Below are 23,257 nucleotides of genomic sequence, written 5' to 3' on the forward strand. Positions count from 1 at the left end.
AAGCGCGTTCTTACAGGACGAATAAGCAAATAAGTATCAGGCGGCTAGGATCGCCTTTGGGCGCGGCGGTGTTATTGGCGACTGTGGAGGGAAAAGAGGGAGGCACGCTGGTGTATTCGCGATACCGTTGTAGAGTGGTAGGCGCGGGGGCGATTGGAAAACGGAAATCAGATCTGCCGTTGCTGCTCCTGGGATGGGGCCTACCACCCTACTCGTACCTCTCTGATTTTTCTTCTAAACTCGTTTCGCCGAGTGCAAGTAATACGACGCCGTTCCCCCTACATAATACTACACAAGCAGGGCTATAGAGTGCTGCGGACGCACGAGAAGGCAACTACGACGCCGTTTATGAAATAAAAATACCTCCTCGCTTCCTGCATATTGCTGCTGCTGCAAGCTGTTCTTTTCACTCTCTCCCTCTTTCTTCCTTGCCTCCACTGTAGAGCGCATACATCTCTATTTTGTTCGCGGGCACGGGCACTTTCTCTTTCCATTCATGCGGATATATTAGGCGTGTATAACACGCCAGCAAATGGCCGCCTTGTCCCCCATGCAAGCGTCCGCTTCCAACGTAGCCGAAAACGCCCCTCCCCCTCCTTCTTCTTCAACGGCTTGGAGTTATCGTTTCCGCGTCGCGTGCCACTCCCTTGAAAGTCCTTGCTGCCACCAGCGCGGAGCAGGAATAAATAAAAAAAAAGAGCCGAGCGATATGGGCGTCGTTTCCATATTTCTTCGCACGTCCGTCCATAGCGAGAGGCGAATTCCGTACGCGCGCACGCGCTGCCAGATATATCTATCACCGCGCAAGTATTCGAGCGCTCCAAAGTGCCTGCGGACGTAGGAAATAGGAATATGCAAAACACGGGCCCTAGACAGGCAATTCAATACCCTGCCTGAGGCGGACAATGTGCCCATCACGTACTTCGGAAGAGACGAATGAAAAAAAAAAAAAAAAAAAGACGAACCTGTACGCCAATTTATGCGCCTCCGGAAAAACCAGCCCACCAGTACGAGCCGGTTCATTACTTAAAGATACATCAGAGTTATAGTTAGTAGAACGGTCGGTCAACAAAATGGTAAGCAAAGAAAAAAAACTAAACAGGAGTTACAGGAAAGAACCACAACTTGCGATAGGCAGCGAAGCACCGGAACTGGAAAATAATGCGCCTACTTAGGGCAGCTGTAGTGATCGGGGATCAAAACCGCGAGAGGTGAAAGTAAGAACGAGGTGGAGTACATGGCACGTATTTTCAGATCGCGAACAGTAGCGCGCCACCACACATAACAAGAAAAGATTAGGGAAAAGACGCGAATGAATTAGATTCTATTATAAAACTAGAAAAAGAAATGGACAAGAGCAGGTCACGTAATGCGAAGACAAGATGACCGATGGTCGTTAAGGGTAGCATATTGGATAACAAGGAAAGGTCAGCATAGCTCATAAAAGGAAAGTTTCACAGCGCTAACAAATAGACACACAGCACAGGAGTGTCTATTTGTTAGCGCTGTGAAACTTTCCTTTTATGAGTAATGAACCAACTAGCCCAGTAATTACTGTTACATGGATAGCATAGCAAGAGGTATAAGAAAGTTAAGTGGGCGGATAAGATTAGGCAGTTTGCGGGATACATGTGGATGCAGCTGGCACAGGACTGGGTTAACGCTGACAACGATGATGATGACGAAGGCCCTCTAAACTCAGCAGCGAATTAGTACAAGCCAGTGAAGAATGAGGACACAATAAGTACAACGCAGCAGCTATTAGAATACGCAAGATTCTACACAAACGCTATGGAAACAGACCGCAGATACAAGAATACCGTTGAAGCAAGCTATAGTGTCTCAGGAGGGCACACTACCCGAAGAAATCAATGACCCATTCAGTGATGCAGCAAGGTCATGCGAGACACGACATGAATCTCGGCAGTTTTCGCAGCGACTAGCAACGCATAATAAAGAAATAAATTTACAAACAATGACTGATACAGCTCGCTTCCGTTCTCATCCCAGTTTCTAATGCAAACCCCACACATGATCCTCCCGTTGAAGCTCGCGAGGTACCCGGCTAACTAAACTAATCAATCGATTTAATAATGCAGCGGCACTTGGTGATTGCCAATCGTACTGAGATCGCACCCAGTACTCTCGGCAAGCATATGCCCAACGCAGTATTAGACCTGCGTCGAAATCTCAAAAAGATACTTTTCTTCTGTTACAACAGATATTAATGATATATTTTGGTTCTTAACTTTAACGCAACTACAGATATTCCCAGCGTAACCAAAGGGCCTTCTGGGGACGAACAACGCAGTGTGATAAAGTCTGGTTTAGCAATGAGTGCTAATCATAAAGATACAGGAAGAAGGCCAAGAAACCGGAGGTAAGACGTTTCGGTTTCCCCGTACACGCAACGTCCACTCACATACGTCGCCTTCCTACTTCTCGTGTAATGACGACGCCAATGAGAGGCGGGTGTGCGGGGGAGGTGTTTTCCGTCTGTATACCATTAGGGACAAGGTGCATCGGCACGCCACAAGGCACTCGCGGGGCAAGATCGGCGCACGAACGGAGCTCACAGATCGAAGCGGTTCACGCAACGCAAGAAGCCGACGGAACGCGGGCAACGAGCGCGGCGTGCAGAAATTGGGTCACGATGCGAGATGCTGCGAGATTACTCCCCTTGGGCGAGGAAGAGGAGGAGGAGAGGCCACAAGGCGGCGCTGTTTCTACCCGAGCACCGCGTAATGGCGATAGCCGGCCGTGCTCGCAAGGCCGGTCAACCCACGCACCGGACAACCTGCAAGGGTGGCTGCCACTATACAAACACCGAGATGGGGATGAGAGGAGGAGGCAGGAAGATGGAAATGAGAGAGGAATGAAAGAAAGAGGTGTAGTTGGGAGATTACTGGCCTACGGTTGGGCTTAGCTGTTCTTTTGTGACTTAGCGAAGACGGAAAAGTAAAGACATGTAAGACAACGAGCACGCAAGCGCCGAATAGATGAATAGCGAGCGTGTTATTTTCCGCAGTTTCCGCAGGCCGCACTTCGACATGGCAGTGTGTTAGAATGTGAGCTCGTGGATTGCTATATCTGCCAGAAAAACGTTGCTGGTAAGAGATCGGCTTCCACAAAGTGGACATTCCGCTGTGTGCCCGTTCGCTTGCATCGAATTAACCGCAGAGAGAAAGAGCGAAGAAGGAACGAAACGACCAAAGAAGACGGAAAGAGGAGGAAGGAAACGGGAATCTGAGGCACAAAAAGCCTAAACAACAATAGAAGAACAAACGTTTAGTTCATTAACAAGTAACCCAAAGGCGTCCTGATATCGCGACCGTGATTCGGTTACAACCAGCACCTCCGCGCCTGGCAGGCAGTGGTGGCGGAGGCCTGGCATGAAACCCGTAGCCAAGCGCCGAAGATCGCCGAACGAGAAGAAATCGAGGTCCGGGATCGGAGATGGAGATCCTTTGCTTCCTCCTCTAAGCGCAGGGAGAAAGAGGGAGGGATAGGGAAGGAGCGGCCATATCCACCGGGGAACCATTAGGGAACCACACGGCCCGTTCATACACGAACAGAGGAAAGACGGAGGCCATTCAATATATGTTATAGAACGGCGCCGCCTTGGCCACCCCGGGATTTCTTCCCCGAGCGCTGCACCGCGGAACGATAACGATACCATAAACGGGACGTTGGGGGCCAAAGGGATGCCCGGAACGCCGCGAGTCGGCCGCGGTGCGCGGCCAGCGAACGAACGCTCTGCACCGTTTTCGCCGCAGATGCAATCTGCGTAGTGCCACTCGCCTTAGGCGTTCACTTGTTACGGTTTCGATTGTGTTATATGATTGATTTTTTGCCCGCATAATAGGTTTGAATATGGATCGAAGAAAAACAAAAACAACAATGGTTGCGATACGAAACCATGCTATATACTGAACTAGCGCTAACGCTACGTGACAACGTAAGAAATTGGTGCGAAATAAATAACTAGGGCAGAGGGATGTCTCATCCCAATGCATGTTCCACAGAGCGAATAATCCTTAGCATGCAACGTTGCGTCGGCTACAAACGTATTCAGGGTATACGTGAGAGACAACAAAACGCGATATATAGTTCAACTGCTAGCCTGTTTTGTTAGCCAGTGGTTGCATGAGACAGCCATGGACGCGAAAGTCAAGACTCAAGCACTGCAATGCGAGCTAGTGAAATGAAGTTGTCGATGACAGACATAGCACTGCAGCAATGCGCCTACGCTGCTTATCACGGCCCCGAAAACTTTGGTCGTAAACAGTGTATATTTGTGCAGCCAAATAATGACAAGAAGATTGAACAGTCTTTGCAGGTACGTCAGACAACGAACATCCGTTAAGAACGCGATGAGGGTAAGTTCTACCTGTGCTAACTATTCACAAAGGTGAAAGAGAGAGAGAGGGAAAGCTGAATGTTGTAAATGTACGTGAGCCACGTTGAAGAGCGCAGTGGGAGTGACATTGCAAAGCGTAGCTTTCTGGGTGATTTGGTGGAATTTAATGCCTGGTTAAAAATAGAAAGCACGACCTGCGGAGGCGGGGGCCGTCCTGGCTGCCAGTTCAACTACGCCGTTAACAACAATTTTATTTATGTCAGGTTCCAGGACCACAGCAGGAACATTTACTAGCTTTGGCTGTTGGTCTTCTTCCGCCTTTTCCTAACAACCCACCCCCGTGCGTTCATATTGTCACGTAGTGGTGACAAGGCCGTACACGCCAAAAGAAGACACAGGCGTGATGGTTACCGAGGGCTGGCGAGTTCGCGATCCTGTCCGGAGGACAACGTCACGAATGTATGCGTTCGTGCACTGTGCCACCACGTCCATCAACTTAGATGCTGGCATGGGCCTCCCCGCTGTATGATACCGCAACTTGGGAACCGAGAAGTCCAATACACTTCGCCTATCAGGCGACAGGATACACAAAGGCCTGACGCGGAAATATATACATGACCACTTCCAGCGCATCTCTCAGGAACTGTGCCAAAAAAGAAAGCAGATAAGACTTAGGCGTAAAGATGAGCGACGATCAAAGAACACGCCAACATCGGCAAGCGTCGATTGGGGAAACACTAGAGTGAGAACCATCGCATCTCGCATCGGGCATAAATGGCGACACAGCATTGGAGAGATGGAGGGGAGGGGGGATGATGGCGGAAGCCAAAGCGGGCGGAAGCAAGCGGATAGCGGGCGAGTGTGATGTGCAGCCAACAGCAGCGCGACCAAGGAGCTGGCCGGGCGAGGCTCGGACTCCCGGACGCCGGGGCCAGCCAAGCGGAGCGCAAACGCGGCCGTGCCGAGCCAGCAGAGTATGTGCACACGTACGCACACAAACGCGACCCAGCACCAAGCCAGGGCAGGTTTCCCTCCACCTCCCTTCTTCTTGTTCAGCCTTTGTCTTTTCGCTCGGAAAGACAGGCGGGAAAGCTATCCGGCGCAGCACACTTTACGGCTTTGCTTCCTTTCGATGTGTGCGCGTGATGGTGTATGTGGTGCGCGTGTGTCCTTTGCGTTCGGCCGCATAGGCCCGAGCTCTGTGCAGGGCGTTCGCGTGTTCTTGTCGTTGCGTGCCGGACGTGGTGCGGCAGTGGGGAGCCTGTGAGGTGGTGGAGAGAAAAGAGGGAAGGGGAGGACAGGAAAGTGAAGGAGGGTTCGCAAAAAGCGGGCGGATGCGCACGAGAGCGCGCAGAAAGGAACGGAAGCGCTTCTTCTGGGCCCTCCCAAAGCCAGTAGGATGCCGTTTTTCGCGCGACGCTGACGTCATATCGTGCCCAGAAAACAGGACCTTGGATGGAGGGCAACAAGCGCGCAGCGCTACTCTGAGGGAAATTTACGGCGCTGTGGACCATGTTAACGAAATGGGAGAGAGCTCGTGGCGCCTGTTAGAGAAATTGTGGCCGCGGTGCCATTTCGATAAAGCCCCGGCTAACGGAGCACCCGTTCGATGGTTCACATCAAATGGGCGTAAATGATCCCGATACTCGATAGACGTAATGCTGGACACGCCCTACTGAGAACAACGACATGCTGAGCATACCGTTGAACAATAAGGAAAACTATATTGCGAACGTAAGTTACTTTAATGCGCGGCCTGCCAAACTACATACACCCTCCGCAGAAGCCGTGGGAAAATGAGCAAAGGAACACGACACACAAGAGGACAGGTAGATGAGTATGAGTGCAGGACACGCAATAGAAGGCCACATAAAACAGGACGAGAGCATCCACACGTCCTACTCTGTGTCCTATTGTGTGCCGTTGTATTTTTCTTTTTTGCTCATTTTACTATGGCTTCTGCACACGATGAGGAATTAGCCTGACAACAACTCTTGTTAATACACAGACATGGCAAGAGCTGCTTGCTAAGCGGTGCCCTTGGAAATTTGCCATGTTTAATACGAGCGATTACAGCAAGAGCAAACAGAGGATCTCCATTCCGGATATATCCTGCCAAATCAGTGTTTAACAACTGTGCTTACCGCTGAAACATTTGTGCGTGGCTGCTGACTGCAGTGACGAACGAGAACAAAGCCTGTAGTGTTCTTGGGCTTTTCTGCGATCTAATCTGACCGGATTTCTATTTCGCCATTTGCAACTCTGCTAAGACACTGCGCATTCCATTACCGAGACGCTAGTCTTTCCACATCTGCCGTCTTTCGGCGCTGTTCAAAAGGACGTACTTCCTGTCCGTCTGTCCACTTAGCCCAGACCGGACGCGACAAAGAGATGACGCCCACGTGACAGTAGGCACCGCACGCGCGAACAAGCATGCGATCTCTTCCCGACTTCCTCTCGTCGCAATGCTTGCTCACGGAGCACCCCCTCCCTCTTTCCCCTACCTCCTCATCCTGCCCATTACAGGGTCTCATTCTTTCTGTTTTGTACTGTTATCTTTTTCCAGACCTTCGGGCTGTTGCTGCTGCTGCACATCAAGCGAAGGACAAAAGAAGAGGACAACATCGGGAACAACCAAAAACGGGAGAGTCGGCAGACAAAACGAAAATAAAAGATAACGAAACAGGAAAGACGAAAAGCGCGGTCAAGCCACGTCCGGCTATGAGTGGCACAAGACCATTCGTCTTGTCGCCAGACTGCCATTAGAGGTCACCAGCGAGCCATCACAAGGGAGATGGGAAAGGAGAAAAGGGGAGGGTTTCACGAAAGGGAACCGGGTAGAAATAAGGTAGAAAATACGAGAAGCAGAAGGAGGTACACACCGCCTAAATGAAAAAAGAAGCGGGGGGCAGAAACGGAACGGAAGAGAAGTGCGTGACGAAAGCTCGGTACACCGGTCATCCAGTCTCGCGTCTGGTGAGTTTTACGCTTTCGTGTCCGCGTCTCCTCGAGTCGTGCGAAATCCTCGTCCCCGGTACACTCCTGACGTCCTCGACGTCACGTTCTGGTAAGGCTTGGTGAAAAAGAAAGAAAAAAGATCAGAAGAATCGATAAGTAAGCAAGACCCGGGATGAGCGCGGCAAGCGTTATAACAGTAACGAGGTGGCAAAGAGAAGGTGTGATGAACGAGCGACGGACCAAGCCAGATGTAATGGCGAGGTTCGCGAACAATCGATCAATGGGCCGTCAGCGATCCGGCTGCTTTCCGCCGCTACACGGTGGCACCGAATGAACAAGACAGAAGCGAGTATTAGATCAAGCGGCGGGCTTCACGGGCAGCTGGAGGGCGGCAGTGCCGAGACCGCGTGACAGAAATAATGAGTGGGTCTTTGGTGATGCAGAGACACGGCCCGGTCCTTATGTGGCGCCGTTTACGCGCTTCACTTCGGCTCCAGGGAGAGGGGCTCACTAAGCGTGGTGATTCTTAGTAGAGAAGGACAAAGTCAATCTGGAGCGGATAACGTGGCGTGCACAAGAGAGCGACACGGAAAATCAATCTGGAGCGGTTAACGTCGCCTTCCTAACAGAGCGACACGAATGGAGGAAACTTTCTGCGTTAGCGTATAGATCAGGCGAACGAAGAAAAAGCAACGATGGCAAAGCGCACTGTGGTCGTGCGCTGCGCATTTGTTACGTTGAACTGCGTTTTTTTTATATATATATACTTCTACTAGTTCCACAGCAAACCAATTCTGGCTTGACCAGTTGTCGGTTCTCCTGAAACTAGCAGGCCTGTCGCGAGAACGTGATTGGCCCTCACTACAGGCTGTACAACCCTGATCGTTCCCTAATGACCTGAGTACTCGAGCCTGATCGAATTACGCTTGGCTTTTGTTTATCTTTGGCTAGAAATAAGCACAAGCGATGCGTTTTTCACGACACGCGTGGCGGGTAAATTTTTAGTCGTTTTTAGCCGTTAGAAAGACGACAGCTTAGCTTAACAGAGCCGTGTCGTATAGATGCTTCGGTTTACACAAAACGAAATTCCTACGGCGACCTAAAACACTATCCTATTAACAAGCAATCGATATAAGCTCAAAAATGACCCACCGTCGTTGAATCACTGTTTGGGGCCGCACGTACGTTTCCAAAGACAAATCAGCCAAAAGCGAAATCACACTGAAAACTGCGTACCAGCGATAGCTGGGCAGTTCAGTTAAGCGATGGACACTTGTTCCAAGTCACCCGTGCGATTCTGGAATCGTCATACACGACACTCAGATGCGCAGAAAATTAGCAGCAGGAAAGACCTAAAGCAAAATTCAACGATCACGCGGGTAGCTAAAGAAGGAGCAAGCATGGCAAACAGCCGGGCACAAAATCAAGTGACCGGTAAGCCGTAAAGCACCAGAGACCGAGAAAACGAAAAGAACAGAGTGCGCGAGAAAGAAGAAAGAAGTCCGGAGAAAAAAAAAAATAACGAGAACAGGGTAGCAAGGACATGCCAGTATTAAGCCGTGCCCCTGAAGGGACCTTCTGGTGCAGGGGGGAAGGGGGGTGAGGGGGAGGCTTCAAAACAAAGTCGCCGTACCGTGGCTCACACGGGCTCGGAGCCGTCGATCGAATCTGGAAATTGGATTTCTTTTTCTCGCCCCGGGGGGACCAATTAAGAGGCCGCTTTTCAGAGCCAGCGCCGCGTTAACTCTGCAGAGTCCACCCCTGCAGGAACCCGGCAGTAAGGCGAAAATGACGGCGATGAAGAAAATGAAGGAGAGAGGGTGTGTGAAAGAGAACTAAAGGAAAAAGAAAACGAAGCAAACACTTTGTGCACCACCACGGAAGCAAAAGTGAAAATAAAACGGGCGGAACTTCAAAGGCGAACGTACAGACTCGTCAAGACTCGTTTGTCTTCGCGATCACTTCCCAAACGCGTTGTGAAAAGGAGTTATCAAGGGCCACAAGAGCTTCTGAAAGGTGATGCACTACCCGGGTGCAGCTAGACGAGCCGAAAGGGGCATTTATACCAAATCCTGTAACACGTACTATACAGCAGCTGTTATCGTGGTATATAGGAAAGTGTTACAGCTCGACAGTTCGAGGGGAAGACAGGGACCTCGGTGATTGTTTCTTAAATGCATATTTTAAGGTGGCTGGCAGTATAGGCAGAGCTGTTCTGGAAATCAAAACCGACTCGACAAAGTGAGACGCTCCCCAAGTCCCCGCGTTCGGCAAACTGTCGCGCCACCTGAAGGCGGACTTTTGCGTAAGCCTAGGGTTTATTTGCAGCCATGCGACTCACGTCACCCAACCGCAACGTGTGATTCGGCACCATGGAAAGAGGAGGCCAGGGAGACTTACCTAGAGGAAAGAGAAAAAAAGAAAGAAGAAAAGTGCCGGTTAGATTCGACCGCTCACGTTCACAACAGTTTACAAAGAAAGCGACAAAATTTGTCGAAACTCACACATCTGATACAACGGAGTGCTCTGGAACACGATCTCATTAGCATGCGCTAACGTCACGTTGCGCATAATTTTTCCTTTCTTCTTTTTATTACAATACTCTTTATTGGTTTCTTTGTGCTCATTATGCGACGATGCAATGCTATGCCGTATAGTTTCAACTTGAGCCACGCATATACAATCTCCGCACAGAGATGCATCAAAAACTGGCATCGTGAATGGGCTCCCTGAAAATCTGGCCAGTATTTGACATTAAAAAAAGAAGAACAAGGAAAGCGTGTTACAAGGCGCGAAATATAGCACCAAACACACACAGAAGAGTTGAAATATCATGTGGCACAGTAAATTTAAGAGAAACTCCAAGGTCTTCACGACACTTCGCGGAAAGATAATGTGACAACATAGAAGCACACCGCCTATTAGGTTCACCTCTTTCACCCCTCCATATAAAAAAAAAAAGAACTCCAAGGTCTTCATTAGAGTTCACAGAAGCATAATATGACGTCAAAGAGGCACGGCGTACAATCTGTTCAGGACAGGAAATGTTGCAATCAGAGCTCTAGCTCTAAAAGGATGAAGAAGGAGAAAACCAGTAGCGATGTCTCAAGCGTGGTGAGCGTTCCCAGTCACATCCTTGCCTTGTAAATCGAAAATTACGACACTTCCTGTCCATGCGTATAATACCGAGTTACTACGGAGGTTTAACAAATCCAACTTTTCTAGACTGAACTAACATAATGCATTAACTCTCTTTCACCACTTACGCTGGAGCGTACGGTACGCGTTTACTAAATCACATTCGCAAAATTTAGATGCATTTAAATGTCCGCGAGAAATGGCAGTCTCTTTCGAAACACCGCGCTTCCTAAAGTACATATATAAACAAAGAAAGATCTAAGGGTGCCAATGGAAATTGCGGCACAGCTCGGAATGTATTGCGAAAGGGATGCACCCGGGCACGAAAAGCGACGAAGAAGACTTCAGTAAAAGGACATGGAACAGGGAGCTCCCTTCAACCCGCGCAGCGGACAGAGCACAAACAAATGAAGCCAGCGGCCCCCAACTTTGCAAGCGAAGTCCAGTGTTATATACGGCGCTTGTAAACAGACTTCGAAAAGCCGGCGAGAGAACAACTGATCGAGGTCCGGCTCATTTACAAGCGATTACCGCGATTCAGTTTTTCCCCTTTCTTTACACAAACACACCCACACACACACACACGGGTACATTGTGTGCATGTTTCCCTTCTCCTCCTTCCTCTTTTTCCCCTCTTCATCCCCAGAGAAACTGCCAACATTTTCAAAACAACCGCCGTCCGCCTCTGACAACACACAGCCAGAGCTCTAGCTCATTTGTCCGCCGTCTCTCGATATTTGTGTGCTCATCGCGGGTTAAAAACAAAAGGGCGGGACAGACACAAAAAGCTAGGGAGGAAGGAGGGGAAGCGCTGTCCCTTTGAGGGAATCATTCGCCTTTTCTTGTTCCCCTTTTTCGGGCAACGTCGGAGCTTGTCCTCTGCTCTTTTCTTTCACCTCCCCTTCTTCCCCTCCCGCGCGCTCAGCTCCCCAAACCCTTTTTTTTTTTTTCAGGGAGAACAGCTCCATTTTGAGCAAACACGCTAAACCCGGACGACAGCACTCTGCGCGATAAGGGACTGATGCAACCGGAGGGACCAAAGAAGTGGAATCCTAGGCGTGGACGGGAGAAAAAAAAAGAAAGAAAACTGGAAAAATGGGAAAGCAGTATCGGAGACGGGCGCGCCATGCCTTGCATCGCAAATGCTCCATGTTTAGGAAGAAAGGAAGCGCCGTGTGTTGCGCCCCCTTTCACAGTTTTTTTTTTTTTTCAACTAACTATAGTTTTAAATTATCTGTACAGAGGTTGAACGAGAAAAGCCAAGGTCAAACGACGGTCGGCCGTATTTGGGGGATTCGTGATTTTCTATACCGGCGCAAGCTGAAGCAACGAATATGCAAATGAAGCGCGGGACTTTAAAATTTATAAATCAAGTTTCGAATGAAGTGCGGAAGAAATTGAGCAGTTTGAAAAGCTGCTAGAAGAAAGAACTAATGGAAGATTTGCGTTTATACATAATGAAGCAGGATAAAATGTCCAGGAAGCCAGCCTGTCGTCAGGCTACCAAACAAACTTTTACCAATCAGTAAGAAAGGGCGGCTATTTATATATGACGCACCATTCAGCACATGAGAAATGCAATATGCAGTAGGAACACCCCTACACGTTGAGTAGTGACGCCTTAATCTGAACTAGAAAGCTATCGCGTGTGAAGCTGCTCCATTTGAAACCAAGCGTGGAGCTCAACAGCAACCGAGCAGTCTTCGCTGCTTCACGAACTGCGCAAGGACAAACACGACCGAGGGATAGTGCACCGATTGCAGGTCACTTTTAACGTGTTGAGATACCAATCCCTAATAAAATGAATGTAATTATCGTAAAACTGACAGAAACCAACGTTCAAACACAACTGCCAGTGAAAAGAAAAACACGCAAGCGAACGTTTTGTGTCCAAAGATAACGAGAAAATAAAAGTGTATAAAAGAGTGTAGACCACTAATCTCGGACTCAAGGCTAGGTAAAGGAAACGACCCGCGGTGACAAACCCGGGCTTTGCACAAGATGACGAATCATCGTCATCCTCGCCTCCGACAAAGTGGGAACGAATGATGGGTGATGAAAAAGCTTGTTAGTCTGACTTACTCCTCTGACGTGAAGAGCGAAGCCTTGACCAGCCAGTATACGCACCGCTCGCAGACACGTGCTTCCAGAAAATCGTACTCCTTTCGCGGAAAGGCGCATTCTTTCACGCAAGGGAAGAGTGGGAGAGACAGCGCAACCACCGCAATTTCAGCGCGAGCCCAGGGATCGCCTGGTCCAGTCCGGTCGCCAAGCGCTGGTCCCCGCAAGGCCCTCACAGAGCACGGGTCGGGTAGGGCGTGTAGGGAAGGCAGGGAGCGCGGGGCTAGGAAGATACTACGCGGCGGGAACAACGCGGAGAGCCAGCGTAGCTTTCCCGTTTCCATCCGTCTATCCCCATCTAGTCCCCCGCTGCCCCGGTCACTACGAAGCACAGCGCACGGCTCCGTTCCGCCGCCGTCCAATCTAGGGAGAACGCTCTCGCGAGGAAGGAATGGAAGCCAGCTCAATCTCTCCGGGGAGAAGAGCCTAACAAGCGCCGGAACTAATGGTTAGCTGCGACGACGACGAGCCAGCGATGAACGAGGCACGGAAAGTGGGAAGGTCAAGGGAAGAGACAGGGAGCTTGTCTCTGCGACTGGCGCGGTGTCCTGTTGCTAGCCGCATGATGCGAAGCTCTCCAGTGCCCTGACACACAAGCCGGATCGGAAATAAAATGTTGATAATAGATGGAGAGGGAGAACATTTAATGTGAAAGGGGAAGCTTGAGGGCAGCTCGCGTTCATATGCACGACAAAAAAAGAAAATAAGTCAGAGTAATCAAGAACATATTGCTCTACGCCGATATAAAAATAAAAAGGTCGAAGAACCTACAATGCCTGCACGTACATTCTACCGAAGCGCCAAATGTTCGATAACGTGAATAAGGTCGAATAAGATGACCGAGTTCGATTATTAAAGTCTTCTTTCAGTTTGCTCAAAAAGAAAAAGACACACAGAGAACGATCTTACTGGCTGTCATTAAAAAAACATCCTTTCCGCACGATGACATATGGGAAAAACGTAAATACTATAAGTACTCTCTTTCATCCTATTGTGAAACAAGTGAGCCGAAGTCCAGTTACAATAAGCGGCTTTGTCAGCAGAATCAAATTGCGGAGACAAACGCGTTCTAACGCCTAGTCCTCTCTCTCTCTCTCTATATATATATATATATATATGTCCTGGAACCCTACCTCAAGGAACCCTATATATATATATATATATATATATATATATATATATATATATATATATATATATATATATATATATATATATATATATATATCAGCCGAAGCTTCGCGACTGACGCAGCATGAGCATGGCAGAATCCGAACGCTAAAAAGAGGTCGCCACTGTCGACAGAGGACGGCGACAACGAACGCCGCCCGCGTGCACGCACAGCGAACGGAGGGACGCGCAGCTTGAAAAGGGAAGAGGAGAGCAGCCACAGGGAGACAGAGCAGTTCCTCCGTCGTCATCAATTAGCTTAGGCTCGCGAATTCGGCTATTCGAAACTGCGGCGCCGTTTCGCCTTCGCGAGCTGAGATTGTCGACATTCACTCTATTTCACTAAATCAATGCAACGCTGCGGAAGCCGCGACGGCGGTACTAGGCCCGCAGGCCCGCGCGAGCAATATAAGAATGCACAGTGTCCGAACTTAAACGCAATGTTAGACTAAATATGATTGGGTCAACTACGTACGTCCGACGAGACCAAATCAGCTAGGTTAGGGCAAGAAAGGGTAGGCAGGGTTAGGTATATATTTGATTGGTATGGTATGGTATGGTATGGTATGGTATGGTATAATAGTATTGATACAAATAGTGTGCATAGTGTGCACAGATATTGTATACTTACATTTCACTTCAAAAGCTGTCAAGCCAGCGGATTGGCTGCCCATCCGCCACGCAGTGCGGCTCATACGGAATGCCTAAAGCCCTTAATGTCCGTAAAGTTCATCCTAAAATTTTGCACAACTAGGAATATCAAAGGAGACCCCCCCCCCCCAAAAGCTCCGTCATCCCTACCTACAGCGGGAAACCGATGCTTCGAGCTCCTCGAGGGTACGTACACGCGAGCGGAGAAACACGGTACGTGGTGATCGCCAAATCGCTGGAAATTGCAAGACAACAAGATATGTCCTACAGTTTCCTACAGGCTGCACAGTTTTACGCGCCGGACGAAGACAAGACCGCACAAAATAGGCGGCGGCAGTTCTCCAGAAGTGAAGTCAAGTCAGGAGAGGGGGGGGGGGGGTGGGGGGGGGGGAGGAACGAGCATATCTAGGAAGTAAAAGAGAGTCTCTCTGTCCTCTTCCTCCCCGCTCCCCCATTTCCTGCTCACTCCCGAATCGGGATGAAAGCCGTATCACGGAGAGAGGGAAGCACGTTAGCGATGGCCCCGAGCCCAAAAACCTCGCCAAAGGCACGCACACACGCCTTATACGGGCCCGTCCAGACCAGAGCCGAAAACATATATAAAATATAAAGTAAACCGCGGCCGCTCGAATTGAGAACCGGCACGCCGTTGTATTTCCGTAATGAGGAAGCGGCGGTTCCTTGTGAGCGAGCCGGCACGAGCGAGCGTTCCCTTCTCAATCGGCGCACGGACAGACCAGAGCACTTTTTCGGGAGGAAAATTGGGGAAAGCGCGGGAGAAAATGGCGGGATGAGGGGGGGGGGTGCGCGTTACGGGAAAGGGGATAAAGATGCTCGGAGGCAAGGAGAATGGAACCGCGGGAGCAGATGGCGGCACGAGGCATTTGCAATCCCTTATTGGGGAAGAATCAACTTGCCGAAGACAGCGCAGCGTGGTTGCGAAAACTCTTGTTGCGCCGTGTACACAAACGGCGTTTGTGCATTCGTCGTAGTGACGGTCATGGTGGTTGAGGGAAATCGATCGGGACGTGGAGGGAGAGAGAGAGATAGTTTTGGCCGAATTGTCTCATTCTCAAGAGGCACGGTACACGGTATAGCCGACTGATTGGACGGTGCAGATGAGATTGTGCGTCACGTATCCAAACAAGCTGCATAATTGGAGCGCCCCAAATTCCCAAAGTACAGAGAGAGGATGTCGCCACAGGCACACGCGTCCCCATTAACGGGACTTCCACTGAAGGCCCGACGCCGGGAGCGTGCACCTTTCAAATACCCCCCTGCAAATGAACCGCCGAGAGAGAGGTATACGTTGCACTCCAAACTAGTAACCTGTGTTGTGCCAAGGATAATTTAGGCCAGCAGTCCAGGCGCTGACGTAAGCGTTGGCAATGCGTCGGAGAGCAATGCGAGTTCTTCTCGCACACGTACGTCGAAGCACGCAAGGCGAAAAATCGTTAATGCCGAACGCGTATCTATTCAATCGCGTCATTTTGTTCGGGAAGAGAAGGATATTTGACACCCTGTAGCGCGGTAAGTTGAGCGAAAACAAAGCAACGCCTCAAGGCAGAAAACTTTACACGACAAGAAAAAAAAAAAAACGACGCAGTGCTAGTAATCGAGCCCGCAGGGTATGCACGACGTGTGTATACTACAGAAAACGTCTGTAACTACGCGGATCAACAACTTTATTTTTCTTGTTTCCACAGACGACTACAGGCCAGATGCACATAGCGAGATTGGGGGGGGGGGCACCGCAAGCGGATATGTATGGCGGATCCTCTAGTTCTCTTGACAAAGCGCGTCGAATGGATCAGCAAGACGAAGAAACCAATTAACCGGCTGCCAAACGCAACACGCGTGTCCGCGTCGCTAAAAAAGAGAGAGGTGAGATGCACAGACGTCGTCAGCGCCATCCAACGGACGCTATCAGAGGCGTGCTGCACACCTTTGTTATAAAAACAGGAGTTCGAGGGCGGCTGGTAGGGGAGTAGAGGAGGAGGGAAGGGGAATAAATGGAAAAGGTGCACTACACTTTCGACAGTGTGCCACACACCACCCATGCTTCAGTACCACACTCCGTTTCAGAGTGCAGGCACAAGTACACACCCGAGGCAACCGAAGCCACACCGAGCCGCCGGCGTCAGCTCTTCAAAAGCCGCGCGCGTCAGGGGCGTTAATGAGTTGAGAAACTGATTAAACTCCGAGCCGGCCAACAATGGATTCCCCTCTGCCTCTTTGCCGGGAGCCAAGCTCCTTCTTTCCCCGCTGCCCGACGCCTCTCTACATCGCCTCGCGGCTTTAACAATGTCGTCAGGAAGCATTTCATTAGGGAAGGTACTCATTGAAAACTCGCCCGTTGAAAAGACGACGCACGGGGAAAAGGAAACTCCCGAATGACAGCTTTCAGGAACCGGCGCCGACTTGACTATGCGTAGGGATTCGCCCCTCGGTGCGACTTTGTCGCGCCGGTGGCTTCGGGGCGATAACAAATTGAGACCCCGACGAACGGGTATACCAGCTTGTGATCCCCCTGAGGCGAGCGGCCTTGGTTCACATCCTCCTCTCCCCTTTTCCCGAAAAGGCATTTGTTTTTCAGGACTGAGGAAGCTTGGACAAATTGGGGAACACCTTGTAATGCCGCGAGTTCGGTCCCCAAGAGGAGATGAAACGAATTTGGCGCCCCCATTTCCCCACCCCCTTTTATTTAATGCTCCATTATAATATACGGCCCCCCTAACATCATCAATAAATGTCTGCCACTGATCGTCCATGCACAGCATTTTTTTGTCTTTTTGTCATAATGTCGACAGCCAAAAAGGGGACGAAAAAAAATAAAAAATAAAATAAGGATTTCTACTGCCAATATGCGGGAAGAGACCGAATACAGTCATACCGACGAAACGCAGTTGCAGTCGCGTTAAGCGCCCGGGCTCTACCTTTGACGCGAACCAAATGCAAGCGGTGCAGCATTCGAAAGAGACGTTTTTAAATCAGCTTTGGTCGAAACTAACTGGCCCCCAAGGAGCGCATCGCGAGAAGAATGAGAAGGTACACGAAAGGACTGCAACAAATACTGCCCCGTACAACTCACTCGCCTATTCTGGGAGACCCACGGCGCGTGCAGTGAATACGCGCCAAAAATAAAAGCGACCCACCGCGCACTGTGCGCATGTCGGCGCAGTACACAACAGTGCAGGCACCCCAACACACAGCTTGATTCGTGTAGGGAAAAAGTAAGGAAAGGAAGCCGCCAGAGAGGCTCGCCTTCGCGTGGGCGGCGTGAAAACGATGACAAATGGAAGCCCGGCGAATGAAGTATACGTCTCTCTGAAACGCCTCTACGAGCTAAAACCTCCAGATTTCCTCCACTGTATTTTTTTTTTTTTTCGCGCGACGTGGACAACGTTGTGATTTATGGCGAGGCGCAAATGCAGGTCACACCGAACGCTCAGAGGAAAGATGAGGACAGGAAAAAAAAAAAAGAACAATCAGAGGGACGGCGCCAGAAATAGAAAAAGACGGACGTTGTCTAGCGAAGAGCTAAACACAGAGTCGTTAAAATGCAGTGCAAAAGAAAAGGGGGGGGGGGGGGGGTTGTAACGAAAAGGTCCAAACGAGCGAAGGTATGTAACAAACAAAAGGTCCAGTACAGGCATATAGGTATAGGTATAAGCGAAGTCACGTAAAGCGGAAGGTGGTGCTGACCAAGAATCCGGCTAGACTGGCCCAAGGACACCTGCGACGCAGGACAACACGACACGACTACAGTGAAAAAAGAAAGAAAGAGAAGAGGGGTGAGGGTGAGGGAGGGGGCTCAAAGAGAAGACAAGTGGGACTGACTGAAAGATTGGGGAAGAACGGAGGGTGGGAAGGTACGAGGTGAAGGGATTGTTGGTCGCAGAGTGGAGCTGGCGAGGGGAGCAGACGAGGAGATAAGGAAGCAATGTGGGAAAGAAAGAGCGCGTCGCGGCGGGTCGACGGACGCAATTAGGGAAGGCCATTCTCGGGGCCCGTTAATTGAATTCGTCAGCTGACACGGCTGCCGGAGATTACGGCCGCGCGGAAACGCTGGGACTCCCGTACAGGCAAAGCACTCCCTCCCCCTTCACTGCCCCGATCGAGTAGTGCATGCGGAAATTTCCGCCTACAGGGCTCCGTACCCAACAAAACAACGCCCTCGTTGCCTCAGCGGAGAGACGCAGTTTTGAGATCAATGAAACGTTGCAAAACAGCGTGACAGTGCCAAATGACGGCAGAGTGATTCTAAAGCAGGGGGACAGGAACAACACGAAGTCGCGTGGGAACGGAGTGTGTACCTGTTAACCGCTGACAGTGCTATAATGAAATGGTACAAAACATGAAACCTAGCGAATCTTCCAAAAGCGGATCCCTATTTCCCCTAGTGAAAAGCAGGAGGTAGAGGGAATAAGAGAGCTGAAAAAGCCACAACCTCGGAGAGGCACTTCGCTGGACGAGCATGATCCGACCTGATATTACGTTGTTGTTGCTGTTAACAATCTACAAACCTGTGTTCCATGCCGGTTTGCCAACAAAGACCCCTCCTGCGGCTCGGACGTAGAGGGCATCTCCGAAACACGTTCAATGAGCACAGTATTTTCGAAAGGCTAGTGCTCCATTTATCAAGAAGAAAACGCCGCATCGGCACCGGTCAAGTTCCTTTCTCTTCTGCTCTCGCCTTCCTCAGGCCAGATGCTCGACTTTCCGGCCGACCTGTCTGCCTGTCCATTCACTAAACACTCTCTATCTGTTACGCCAGCAGTAGAGAGTTCATTTTTACAGTCACCCCCACACGTAGCAACAAGCGCGTCGGAGTCGCCGAAGAAAAGAAAAATCACACGAATAGCGGTAATAATAAAAAAGAAAATCACACTAGGTTCAGTGCAAAGCGCCGAGGCGAAACACAAACCACCGCGGCGCTCGTCTGCACAAAATGCAGCGCTCTAATTACCACTGCGGAAAAACAAAAAGGGCTAAAAATATTACGGAACAAAGGCGAGACAGACAAACGTGGGAGTGAGTCGGCGTAACAACGACTCCATTTGTTTGCGGTTCTCGGGTCAGTTTTAATTGGGAGCAGGCCATTCCCGCTGCGCGTGGACCGAGGGATGCTTCCGCGAGCACTTAAACCCGCACGCACATGCTCCGTTCTTTCAAAGCCCGGAATGTACAAACATCTTTTCTTTATTGTTATCACTGATATTCTGCCAGCTATAGTTTCTTATTTGTCCTTTTTCCCCGTTGGTGGCGAGACGCAAGAGCAAGGACGTGCTTCAAACGTTACATAATCACGAGTAAAACGAAGAGAAAAAAAAAGACAAAGGGAGAAACTGCGACTCCGAAAGCTATAGGTGCACTTCGACTGTTTTTTGACACGAAAATGAGGTATGAGTGGAAGCGGACACTAAAAGTAAAAATAAAACAAGTACACTCATACCTCCTTATTCACCACTTCAGAGAAAGAGAAAAACGATCAGGGCTTTCTTTTTTTCTTCCCCCGGCTGTCCGCCTTGTTACGGAACAGTGGTTCGCCGCTCTCTGTAGTTACTCGAACGTGCAAGCAAACGTGGTAAACGTCATCAACAAACAAATGCCAGTTTTGCTCCCAGCTGCGTCTCGGACCGAGGAAAAAAAAAAAAAAAGAGAGAAGAAAAACCGTGAGCCGTACGTCGAGTAGGAATTTTAATAACGAGACCCCGATCATGGAACAAGAGCGTCAAGAACGAAAACGTGACAATTAAACGAAAAAAGAAACCTGCAGAGAACAAAGCGAGACTTCAAGCGGAGGACATCTGGTACGAAACACTGGAAAACGTGAAAAGGAAACCTTCTCGACGCGACACGTCGTCGCCTCATTATTAAAAACCGAGGAAGGTCAGAACGCACAGAGGGCATAACTCTAGAACCATACCCGCTCTTGTTAACCAAGACCAGAGCGGACGCGAAACTTTGCAACTACGCCCTGTATAATATACGCGCACACTCGTTCTCATTTTTGCCCTCAAGTCAGCTCAAAATGAGAGTGGATTGTTTTAATTAAAGGAGTAGCCCCGGACTATAAAAAAAAAGTACCACTGCTGAGGTTGTGTTGTAGAGGGTGTTGCGGTAATAAGAGGGCTGTTTCCTTTTGCGGTGCCTTTGCATCACAAAGAAGCAAAAGCTTCGTAGCATCTTGAACACGATCAGTCCGCGAGACCAGAGTCGTCAAAAGAGAACCCACTCCACGCTTAGATAACTCTCCGAGCCATTAAAAAAAAAAAAAAAAAAAAAAAAGAGAGAGAGAAAAACACTGACGAAAACGAGAAGTCTGTTACCGCAAGCGTGGATTATTTTAATTAAAGAAACAATAGCTGGGCCCTCGAAAACAACAGAATTACTAGGGTCGTGCCGAGAGGCCCGGGCGCGGAAGCGTAATGTATACAGGAGCACTGTTGCTGCTCCTCACCGCAGAAGAAGATTCGCTCCCAGAATCCCGGGACTTGAATGAAAACGAAACAAGTCCTCCACTGGCCGCGTGCAGAGATGCCACTCCTGCTTCGCGCAACTCATTCAACAACGAAACAATGAAAAACGCTCGCGGGAGAAACCACGCGTCGTCGTCGCTTTTGTTGTTCGAGAAGGAACAGGGGCACAACAACAATAAAAACATCAAGATCAACGCTCTCCAACGACAGTGTGACAGGGTTGACGTTGTCTTGCTGCTTCTCCGGCAGACCGGGCCCGACAAGTGCGCGGCACCCGAGTAGTGTAGCGCCCAGATAGAGAGAGAGAGAGAGAGGAATGCCTGACGTATCTCCTTACTAGCTAAGCGCTTTTCCGCGAGAAGAAACAATGGAAAGAGAAAGAAATTAAAGAAAAAAGAAAAGAATAAGAGGCCACTAGGCCCGACACGAAATGAGATCCAAACCTAAGCTCGAAGAACTAACCGATAAAAAAATACTTTCCGACTCTTCAGGCTTCGTTTCCCTACCTCCATCTACATCTCTCTCTCTCTCTTGCCCGGCTTGTTGTCCTCGGTGTGTTCTGATTCCTTCTTTCCACCCACCTCTGTCTATCTAAATTTGCGACACGAGAAGGACGACGCCACCGCGTTCGTTATTGCGGTGGTAAAACAAGAAGTGCGCAAATAAGCGCCGAGGCCGAGTTGAAGCCTCGTCGGTTCGAGGTGGAAACAAAGAATGAAAAATAAAGCGCCGAAAGAGGGGACGCGGAAGATTAAGTGAGGAAGGGGGTTGAACGAGAGGTTTCTCTGTCGGGAGGAGAAAGAAAAAGGAGTGTCAGATTCGTGACAAATCGGCTCGTCGCCGCGAAGCTTCAAGCACCCCGCGCGCGCCATCCGCTTGTGCATCCCGTAATGAAATTACAACGTGCGCCTTTGCTGCGCCAAGCGACAACCGAGCGATGTGTGTGTGTGTGTGTGTGTGTGTGTGTGTGTGTGTGTGTGTGTGTGTGTGTGTGTGTGTGTGTGTGTGTGTGTGTGTGTGTGTGTGTGTGTGTGTGTGTGTGTGTGTGTGTGTGTGTGGAGGGGGGGGGGGGGGTGACGAGGTTTAGAGCCGAACACTGGTTAACAACGTGGAAAAAATAAAAATGTTGCTGCTCTCGAAGTGAGAAATGCGGACGGGCACTCGGATAAATCTGCAGGCCGGTGAAACGGGTCCTTGCGAAAAGGAACGATAGAAAAAATGCGAAGAAGGGATGCAGGACGCGTGGTTGTTAGGAAAGGGGCGGGGGAGGGAATCGAAATGCAAAAGAGGTGATAATGGCTTTGAGACGCAAACAACAACCGAGGAAGCGTATATGCCGGAAGAATTCCGAGCGATGGGTTGCGATGCAGGATTGTCGCGACGAATTAAGTTACATCTGCACGAAGAGATTAAAGCGAATAAAAAAAAAATCAATTACACTTCAAAGTGCAGCGATTGCTCTTCGAAAGCTTACAGTCGGTGGCCGAGGTGTAAGTTTGAAATGAGAACGAAGCATTGGGATTAAAAGTAAATGAATAAATAGACAACGCCATGCGCAGTTAGGAGCGATTCGAGACAGACTAAAAGAGCGGCACGACTGGGCTGGGGGAGAAATGCAAATTTCAAGAACCGAAGGAACACGCATGAGCCAAAAGAACAAACATGCACGCGTAACTCAACATGATCAAACTAGAATGGAAACCGTGTGCGACCGACTACTTCCACTCAGCCGCTGGATGACGCCTTCCACTGGGAGCTTTTAACCAGACAAAAAATAATCATAAACGAGAAGAAACCGGTTCTCCGTTGCTACTTCTGTCCCTTGTTTCTGCTTCTGCATTTCGATCCGAGCACTTTTCCACGATGCACGACAACAGCGCATGGTCAGCCAGACATGTCTTTTCAATTACGGAAGCATCGTGCCTGCCCCCTATAGTCTGTGCTCGCAGCCTTGCAGCGCTACCTCTTAAACTGGCCTCCTTTCCCAACAGCATCCTCGACCGCTCGGGGGCAGGCTTATGCACGTCGGGAGATTAACAACTGGTCGGAGGATGGTTTGCGCCGTGGTGCAATCGCAAAAGCACGCCTGTCTGCCTTGCAGTTGCCTCGTCTCGGCTTCCAGCCAGCGTGCTCCGTGGTTACAGTAGTCGTTCCGTCTCGTCTCGAAACCAATGGTGGCTGAAGATTAGGCCACCGCGACACGGGCGAGCCAGCGACGATGCACCTGACCCACGCGCGCTTTCCGCGAAAAGTCGTTAGCCGCCTGAAAGCCGGTTCCGATCAGTCTAAATGCACGCTTCCCTAAATGCACTGCCCTGCTAGGCGATACCTGAGCACAAAAAAGAAAAGAAAAAAAAAAAGATAAGAGAAGAAGTAG

General features: G+C 49.8%; 1 protein-coding gene across 1 annotated transcript in view; it reads right to left on the reverse strand.

Annotated features, from left to right (window-relative positions):
- Positions 1–23,257, reverse strand: part of LOC146182509 (ephrin-B3-like) — a 301,828-nt gene that overhangs the window by 109,441 nt on the left and 169,130 nt on the right. The window lies entirely within an intron of this gene.

The sequence above is a fragment of the Amblyomma maculatum genome, chromosome 8 (genome assembly GCF_055883805.1).
Source record: "Amblyomma maculatum isolate TAMU_Amacu chromosome 8, ASM5588380v1, whole genome shotgun sequence".
NCBI lineage: Eukaryota > Metazoa > Arthropoda > Arachnida > Ixodida > Ixodidae > Amblyomma > Amblyomma maculatum.